The following is a 9,797-nucleotide window of genomic DNA, read 5'->3' on the forward strand; positions in this document are numbered from 1 at the left end:
CACGCCCGGCACAAGCAGCTATCTTTAAAAAACAAAAACAAACAAGCAAACAAAAAGCTTCTCAGATGATGCTGATACATGGCCAGGATTAAGACCTACAGTCCCAGATTCTCAATCCAGTTAAGTGGACTGGCTTACCATCCCGAGCTCATGATTAACTCCCTCCTACTTCCAAAGGTTTGCCCAAATTACTGCCCCTACCTGGATTACTTCCCCAGCTTCTCTCAGCCAGTCTATGGCTTTTTCCTTTTTCAAAACTAACTCCCTTTAGGAATCTTCCCACTTTCCTCTGGTACTGGGACTTGCTCACCCAAGCAAATTCTTAGTCCATGCATGATATTGATGCTTAAAAATCAAAATTTATTTTTGAACAAAAATAACCAGGCTTCGTAGAGAACACTGAAGACAGGGAGGTATTATTGGCCAGAAGAGCACTTCCACAGTATTCATATCATTAGGCCTCAGAGAAAAATTTCTGGAAGGACATCTACAAAGGATATTACAAATCAGAACATTACTTTGAACTCTTCTTGTTTAATTGATGTCAAAGATAGTTTATGAGCCATACGTGAAGGACCATGTTGTTAAAGTTGAAAAAATAAAACTCTACAATTCATTTTTATCAGCACACCTTGCTCATCATCCTTGGCTCTAAATATCTATTAGAACTTTCTAAATATTAAGCCCACCATTAATGGATGATTTATTATTCCGGGTAATATGAAGAAATTCTACCACATGATCTGAACAAAACTTCAAAAATGTTTTGAGCAACAGCAATGTTATTGGAATAATTGTGCAGGCTTCCAAGCCAATTACTTGGGTGGAAACGCTCATTTGAATAAACAAATTATGACACATTTTCACTGTAAAAAGTTGTCACTATCCAACACAATATCTTAATAGTTTAATTACTGTTACTAACTCGAAGTCTGTTTGATTAGAGTGGTAGTTCTCAATGAGGGGACATTTGGCAATGTCTGGAAATATTTTTGATCATAACAACTTGGGAGAAGGGTGCTACTGGCATCAACAGAGTAGAATGTAGAGGCTCAACATCCTATAATGACGAAGACAGCTCCTCCTTCCCTCAAACAAAAAATTATCTGACCAACAATGTCAATAATGCCACTGTTGAAAACACTAAATTAGGTGTTTCTATGGCTCTGTGCCATGTTTTCTTGTATATTTTGGTCTGTCTCCTCTCTGTAGTAGGAATTTCTTCTTCCTCATACTACTCAGTGCAAACCTGTATAGATAAAAGCAATGAGAGAAATGCTACGTGACTAGTTAGCAAATTTTCTCTCTAATTGGAAATCCCCATTAATCAGAAGTTATTGTCCCAAGAAGGCATGACAGACAACAGCATAATGTCATGACTGCAAAGGTGGACTCTGGAGCCAACCCTCCTGGGTAGAAATCTGAGCTCTGTCATTTATTTACCAGCTCTGTGACTTGGGGCAATTTACTTACCTTCCTCATGCTCTAGTTTCTTCATCTGTAAAATGGGAACAATACTATCTCTTATCTCATATTATTTTTGTGAAGGCAAAATAAATTGTTAAGTGTTTGTTAAATGAAGTGCTCAGTAATCATTAGTTATTATTATTATTTTAAGTAAAAATCATTGCAAAGTTTAAAATGCTACACATTTGCACAAAGTACAAAGCCAAGTAAACTCGTGATTAGTATCAATAGGGCATCAGAGCAGTGGCCCTTTATCTTGGCTGGACATCAGAATCACCCAGGGAGCTTTGGAGGGGAATAAAACTTAATGTCCAGGCAACACTCTAGACCAATTAAATCAGAATTCCTAGAGATGGGACCCAAGTGTTAGCGTATTCTTAAAGCTCTCTACCTGATTCCAATGTGTAGCTTAATTTGAAGATTACCACATTAAAGTTACATAAAAAGACTGTTTCTAAGTGGGATGATAAAAAGAGGGCCTATTAAGAAAAGAAACAAGGCTTGTGGAAAAAAGTAAGAGATGGAGAATAATCTTTGAGCTAATGAATAAATTTAGATTAATAGAGATACAGAGATAAGAATACAATAGTTCCTATTATTTGAAGTGTTTATAATCCCTTTGCTAATATAATATATAAGGTGCTATGGGAACAGGAAGGAAGAAGCACTGAAATACAGCCATGTGAGAAAGTGACTGTAAAGCAATTTATATAGAGCTCAGTGAGAAAGAAAAAGCTCTGTCGAAAGTTGGGGAGGTAAGAACATCCAACACCAAGAGTTTTCAACTGGAGATAGTCACCTAGGATAGAGTGACAAGATTTTCAAAATTAAAAAGCAATTCCAGCAATCCCACTGACAGTTCAATAACGAGTTCTGAGTAACCAAGGAAAAGCTATTTATTGTTGATTTTTTAAATGTTAATTTCACAGATATTAAGTACCTTGTTTCCTCATCCCAGGAAGCATGACAAACAAGACACACAACCTTAAAAACTGATTGACCTTACTGGTCCCATGTTTCACAACCTGCTGCTGACACTGTGCAGAATTGCAATCCCCAAGGAAACTCAACCACCAGTTTAAAAGCAGATCACCACGTAAATCTACTAATGAAAAGGAATGGATATTTTCTATTCTTATCCCCAGAATCAAATGTAGCAGAAAATAATTTGTATCTCAAAGACTTTTTAACATTCAGGACCAAGCCAACTTTTAAGACAGATAATACCAAAAATCCCAATTTTCAGAAACTTCCTTTTTTTTGAGACAGGGTCTTCTTCTTCTGTCCCTTGGGCTAGAGTGCAGCAGTACAATCACCACTCACTGCAGCCTAGACCTCCCGGGTTCAGGTGATCCTCCCACCTCAGCCTCCTAAGTAGCTGGTACTACAGGCGCATGCCATCACGCCAGGCTAATTTTTCTGTCTTTTTTGTAGAAACGGGGTTTTACCATGTTGCCCAGGCTGGTCTGAAACTCCTGGGCTCAAGCAATCCGCCGGCCTCCCAAAGTGCCGGGATTACAGGCATGAGCCACCGCGCTCAGCCAGAAGCTTTTATCCTATTGACCTGGATGTTGGTCTCTGGAACATCAAAGTTTTGTTTTTGTTTTCTTTAATTTTGCCTTCCACATTAACTTCAAAGTATGTGCAATCTTTATTTGGTAACCACTGAAAAAAGTGACTCTAAATACTGGGAGAAGTTTTCATTTTGTACATTTCGCTCTCCAAAGGCCTGTTAAACAGATCAAAACCTACATACGGGAGGAAAGCTACCCTCACTCACTCAAACAAAGCATGAGCCTTGATATCTTGTTTTATTTTTCTTTGTGCATCCTATTATGGACCTATGTAATAACGCAAGACCACCACACAGGGTAAGGAGCATGAATTATAACAGCTGTGGTCTCAGTGCAGGAACCACAGCACACTGTGAAATTCTCCATAGCTCTGGATCACAGTTAGAGTAACACCTGTGCCAAACAGGTTTCTTCTGATCCCCTAAAAAGCCCTCTATTTTATGCAGGCCCAAATTGTGTTTATTGTTCTTAAGCCAGTTCCCTGCCTCGGAATTTAGACAATCATTCAACTGCTTAATTTCATCCCTCTAAAGCAATCCAGAGAGTTCACAGGAGATATATCAATGAGTCAGTTCATTCCTGCCTCACCCAACCCTTCCCTATGTGACTCCCTGGGCAAGATAACTTTTACAGGGATGAAAAAGAATATCCTTTGTCTATGACACATAATGGCTTTTTATGAAGTCAAATCTTCCATTGCATTGACAGAGTAGGGGAAAGCTGAGCAAAGGATGTGATTCCTCCATTTCTGCAGGACGTATTCCACCAGTAAAAGAGAAACAATTGCATGCCCCAAAGGAAATGGTTACCAAATTGAGGCAATCACTTATGCTAAAAAAAAAAAAAAGTCTGTGGTTTCTGCTTTAAAAGGGTCAGAACAATGTCATTCTTGGACACTACTGAAAACGTGATTAAGACAACCCTGCAGAGGTCCACAATAGGGACAGGAAATGTCAGACTCAAATTTTCAGTCTCAATTATTCATCTCATAAATAAATTTTGAAGATGGGTTTGTCTTATGAAAGTTGAGAAGCACAGTGTTTAGCAATTATACAAACCCTAAGACTTGGCTCCTCAAAACCATTTCTGTTGGTTTTGGAATGTTGTCTGCATCCAAGTAGCTGACAAAGTTTTTTATTATTATTATTAATAACACAAGACTTTAAGAAAGGTATGAGCTCTTTGAGTGAGAAAAGAGACTCTGGCTTACTTCCATTTTTCCAGTCTTACTATGGACCAATGGCTGCTGATTTTCTACTTACACTTTGCCCTTGTGTCTTTTCTACTAATAATAATACATTAGTCAATCCAGGATAAATTCAGAGTCAGGATGTTGGGTCCTTTAAGAAGCCTTATAGAAACAATTGCACAAGGAAATTGGTTGAAATCTCAGTAGGTGATAATTGTAATAGTTGTTCTCTTAGCCTGGCCACTGAGAGGACACCTACAGAACAGCTTATTGCTATTACACATCCATCATAAAGTATCAGAGCCAGCATGCACCCCCTTGAGTCCTTAAGGAGGTTTCTAGTACTCTCATCGTTCTCATTGTTCAATATAGTCTAATACACTAAAATCTGTGAAGCCTTGTAAAAAACACCTGCAAGTCCTAGACCATGCCCTCTAGGGGCTTACATTTTTAGTCAGTAGACCACACTTACTTGTGCAATAAATGCACTTAAATTAAATGCTCACTATGGGTTACACACCACAGGGGTTTCAGAAGTATAAAACATGTCTCATCCTCATGAGGCAATGGACTTGGAGAGACAAGATATTTGCTAGAAAGGAGATCAACAAGGACTGGAAGCATCACAGAAAAGCTTAGGAGAAGGTGTGCCTTTAGCTAGGCCTTGAAAAACGGGTAAGATTTAGGTGGAAGGAAGACATTTGGACAAGAGGCTATGATAAACAAAAAATGTAAAGGCAGGAATGAGGATGGCAGTCATGTGGGACTCAAAGAGGATTCCCCCACACCCTTCCTTTTTATTTTGGTCTTATTAGATCCATCTGATGGGGACAAGGTCAGAATTATTTGAAAGGATTTTGCCCCATCTGCATGGACTTCCTATGGAAACAGAAAGACAAGGGAGCCTTTGAGTGAGGGAACAGTGATAGTTCAGTGGATTGGAAACGTCTGTGTCCAGAAGAAAAAAAAAAGGAGTGGAAAGGGTTGTAATTATAATACAGTGTGTAAATGCTGCCATGGAAACATACAGTCCTGGGGCCAGGAAGGTTCCCAGAAAGATATGACTCTTTTCTTTCACTCAGCTAGGTGACACACACACATACACACACACATTCACACACACACACACATGCACACACACATCATATCATAGATCTGGTTAAACTTAGCTGCCAATTATACAGACTGTGAGGATGCAGAACACTCTGGGTGACGTTGAAGTTTCTCATCCTTCTATCTGACCCCATACTCTCCTATCCATGTGCTCCTGTAATTCCACATCAAACCTCCTCATTGGCTTCCACCAAAATCCACTCATGCCCCAGCATTTCTTGAATTTATTACCTTTATTACAAATTCAGACAGCCATGAAGAGAGATTGCATCTTAGAGCACATGACTTTCTGTCATCCAGGTGGATTCACTAGTACCAATCTATCCTTCCCTCTCTCCAAGAAGTGAGCAAGTTCTTTGCTTGTCTAGCTCAAAAGAACTCTATCCCTATCAGGTATTGTGTTCTACTTGGGCAAGGGGATGATTACAAGCCCAAACCTCAACATTATACAATGCACCCATATAACAAATCCGCACATGTGCCCTTTGAATCTAATTTTTTTAAAGACCTCTATTCATAATATTGAAAGCTCATTCTATACTCCAAGCCCTTTCTCAAACACGATATTTGCCCGTCTTAAGTGAATTCTGGTGAATGCAATTTTCCCCATCTTGTTAAGAGAGAGTAGAGTGGTGGTTGCTGACAGCTGGTGGGAGGGGGAAATGGGGAGGTAACAGTTAAAAGGTACAAAATTTCAGTTATGTAAGATAAATAAGTTATTGAGATCTACTATACAGCAAAGTGCCTATAGGTAATGATATTCTCTTATTGTATACTTAAATTTTGCTGAAAGGATAGATCTTACATATTTTTTTTCCTTTTTAGACAGAGTTTCACTCTGTCGCCCACGCTGGAGTGCTGTGGCATGATCTCGGCTCACTGCAGCCTCTGCTTCCCGGGTTCAAGTGATTCTCCTGCCTCAGCCTGCCAAGTAGCTGGGACTACAGGTGCATGCCACCACGCCCCGCTAATTTTTGTATTTTTAGTAGAGATGGGGTTTCATCATGTTGGCCAGGATGGTCTCGATCTCTTGACCTCTTGATCCACCCACCTCGGCCTTCCAAAGTGCTGGGATTACAAGCGTGAGCCACCACACCCAGTGGACAGATCTTATATTACGTGTTCTTACCACAAACAAATTAATGATAATAATAATAAAGGGGGCAGGGGGAAACTTTGAAAGGTAATGAATATATTTATGGCCTCAATGATCAAGCTATATATATTAAATACATACAGCTTTTCATATGTCAATCATATTGCAATCAAGTGTTTTTTTTTAAACCTTCCACTAAGTGAAGGAGAGAAGGGGAATATTATCAGTCTTTCACAACTTTTACCAAGTTCTCCCTCCAAGGGAAAGGAAAGGAGAAGACACAGCACATTGATGACTCAGCATTCAGTTCCCTTTCACACACACCCTTCTCACTCCACGGCCTTGACGTCCTTCTATCTTTATCCTAAGACCTTGGAGAAAGCCAGTCTCTAAAGATCCTGTTAGAATCCTCATCCAGCTTTGCCTCTTCATTTACCTAATGGGTTGCTTCCACTCAGCTCAACCACAAAGGCCTTTTCTGGCAATGGAGCTCTCCAAAGAACCTAGAGGAAGAGAGTCCTGTGAATATGCCACTATTGTTAATGGAGTTGACAGTGGTAGGGCTCAAGGGAGCCCCAAGAATGGATGAACTCCCAACCCAAACCTTGTGCCACATTTTCTTCACCCTCAGAGTTAGAGGCCTCCCTGAATCTTCGAGTCCACTCAGTGAAAGGATATTGTTAAGTGGGCACCCTGCCCTTTGCAGCTCCTCTCCCTGGGGCCTCATCCACATGCAAGAGAGGATTAGGTGTTTATGTGAGCATCTTAGCTCATGGAGGTGGAGTAGTTTACCTCTCTGGCTTTTCTTCCATTTCCTGACGTTCATTTCTGGAAAAGTAAGGGGTTTTCCTGCCAGTAGGAGTTTGCCACAAAATGTCTTTTCTCTCTCTTAACAAAACCATATTTCAAATCAGGATGTCCTATGTATGTTCTTACATCTCATAAATTGTCCGAAGCTACCACATGTCTTGTTTATGATTCAGCATATTCTGAGCTTCTTTCTGAAGTAGCCAATGTTAAACAGTGCATTTTCCTCCAAAGGCTATATTATCTATCTCAAAATGGTTTCCATAAATTTACTCTTAATACAAATGGAATTTCCAAAATTAGCAACAGTTTTAGCAGATTCCACAAGCTCCTCCTCTCCCTGCACAATGCACTCTACAGTTTGGAAGTCATGGTAAGGCTGTACTCCTGGTTCAGTACAGTCTCTTAATTCAAATGATACTGGACAGAACTCCAAAATAAAACAGAGATGTCAAATGAGAATTTTGAAATCTGTTTAAATTTGGACAACTGCAAATTCTGTAGGACTGTGAAAGGCTGAGTTCTGCGATTCCTGCCAGGGCTCAGGAGTGGCTTCCTTGGGCTTCTGCCTTGCACTGCAACACATCGATCCAGGAAGGAAGCCAAGTCTGGTCATTGGTTTCCGCAAAAATCTACTCACACCCAAACATATTTTGAGTTTAGAACCTGTAGAAAGACTTGCAGAAAGTTTCATGGGCATATATTTCACACCCCCCTGTTCTCTATCTGTATTCTTCTCTCTTTCCTTCTCTTTCTTTCTCTCTCTTTCTCTCTCTCTCTCTGCAGAAACACTTTTCCTTTTGTCCTACATGGAACAATTCTGTGTGCAGTCAGAACCTCTGGCTGGGAGAAGAAAGCGAGTTCAATGTTTTTTGTGTGTGGTTTTTTTGTTGTTTGTTTTGTTTTGTTTTGTTTTTGAGATGGAATTTCCCTCTTGTTGCCCAGGCTGGAGTGCAATGGCACTATCTCGGCTCACCGCAACCTCCACTTCCTGGGTTCAAGCAATTCTCCTGCCTCAGTCTCCCAAGTAGCTGGGATTACAGGCATGCACCACCATGCCCAGCTAATTTTGTATCTTTAGTAGAGACGGGGTTTCTCCACGTTGGTCAGATTGGTTTTGAACTCCCGACCTCAGGTGATCCGCCTGCCTTCGCCTCCCGAATTGCTGGGATTAAAGGCATGAGGCACCACACCCAGCCCAAGTTCAATGTTAAATCTGTGATATCAGAGATGACTGTGGGGCAATGAGCTTGGGATGCCCAACTACCAGTGGAGTGTCAGTTAAAAATCACTTGCATTGTCAACCAAGATGAATTCTATACCCAGGCTGGAGGCAGTGGTGTGGTCATGGCTCACTGCAGCCTCCACCTCCTGGGTTCAAGCAATTCTCCCACCTCCACCTCCGAAGTAGCTGGGACTAGCGTGCCACCATGTCTGGCTAATTTTTTTAAATTTTTTTCGTAGAGATGAGGTCTAACTACGTGCCCCAGCTGGTCTCAAACTTCCAGGCTCAAGCTATCCTCCTGCCTCAGCCTCCCAAAGTGCTGGGATCACAGGCAGGAGCCACTGTGCCCAACCCCAAATCCCCTAATTCTTCTTTCCCAGCTTGCCATGTGGGTTAAAATATTGTCTTATTTGTTTTCTTCAGTCATTTCCATAAGTGCAGTTTTAATTTTATCCACTGGATTATAAATTCCTTAAAAGTAGCAGAGACTTTTTCTTTTCATTTTTCCTATAATTTCTATTATCATAATGTGCTACAGTCTGTCAGTAAATGTTGTTAACTGAGTGACCAACTAACTAGGGAGAAGTACTGTGGAATGTAATTTGCTGCAAGAATTCTGGAGTTGTAGATTGCAGAAATACTTAGAAGGGGGACAGCAGGCCTGGATTCAGAGGAGAAAAACAAAAGTGAAAACACCAAGGAAGAAACTAAAAGAGAGGAAAAAAAATATGGAGGCAGAAGAAAATGAACCCTCTGAAGGGGAAACAAGGACTTGTGTTAGATTAGTGGGGGCAAGCTGAGCCCCTCCAATGGAAGTATATGGAGAAAAGATTCCTGCTCCAAATATTTTCAGCTTGAACCAGCAAAGGGAAGCACATGATTGGTGACTACTGAACTTCAATTTATTAGGTTGAAACATATGACATTGCTAATATTCGGTTATTTTTTTACCTATGGAAACAACAATACCATATGATTCAGCCATAGGGAATTCAATAGATAATTCAGTTTATTGAGGATGGTGGAAAATAACTATGAAATACATGATTCCTTTTTTTTCTTTTTTTTTTTTTTTTTGTCTAGTAGTTCTAAGCTAATGAAAATACAGGGATATACTAAAATTATCACTAAAACTTGACAAAAATCAACTGTTTGTACTTATTTCCTTACATCTTTAGTATTGATACATGTATATTCATATATACTTCATATTAACTGTATGCATAATTATGACAAAATGTATATGACAGTCCCTTTAATTATCAAGCAAAAGACTATTAGAAGGGTCAGGTAACTTGTTCCTTTTACTTTGTATATGAGTATTCC

This window comes from Hylobates moloch, unplaced genomic scaffold, assembly GCF_009828535.3.
Source record: "Hylobates moloch isolate HMO894 unplaced genomic scaffold, HMol_V3 SCAFFOLD_23, whole genome shotgun sequence".
NCBI classification, from domain to species: Eukaryota; Metazoa; Chordata; class Mammalia; order Primates; family Hylobatidae; genus Hylobates; species Hylobates moloch.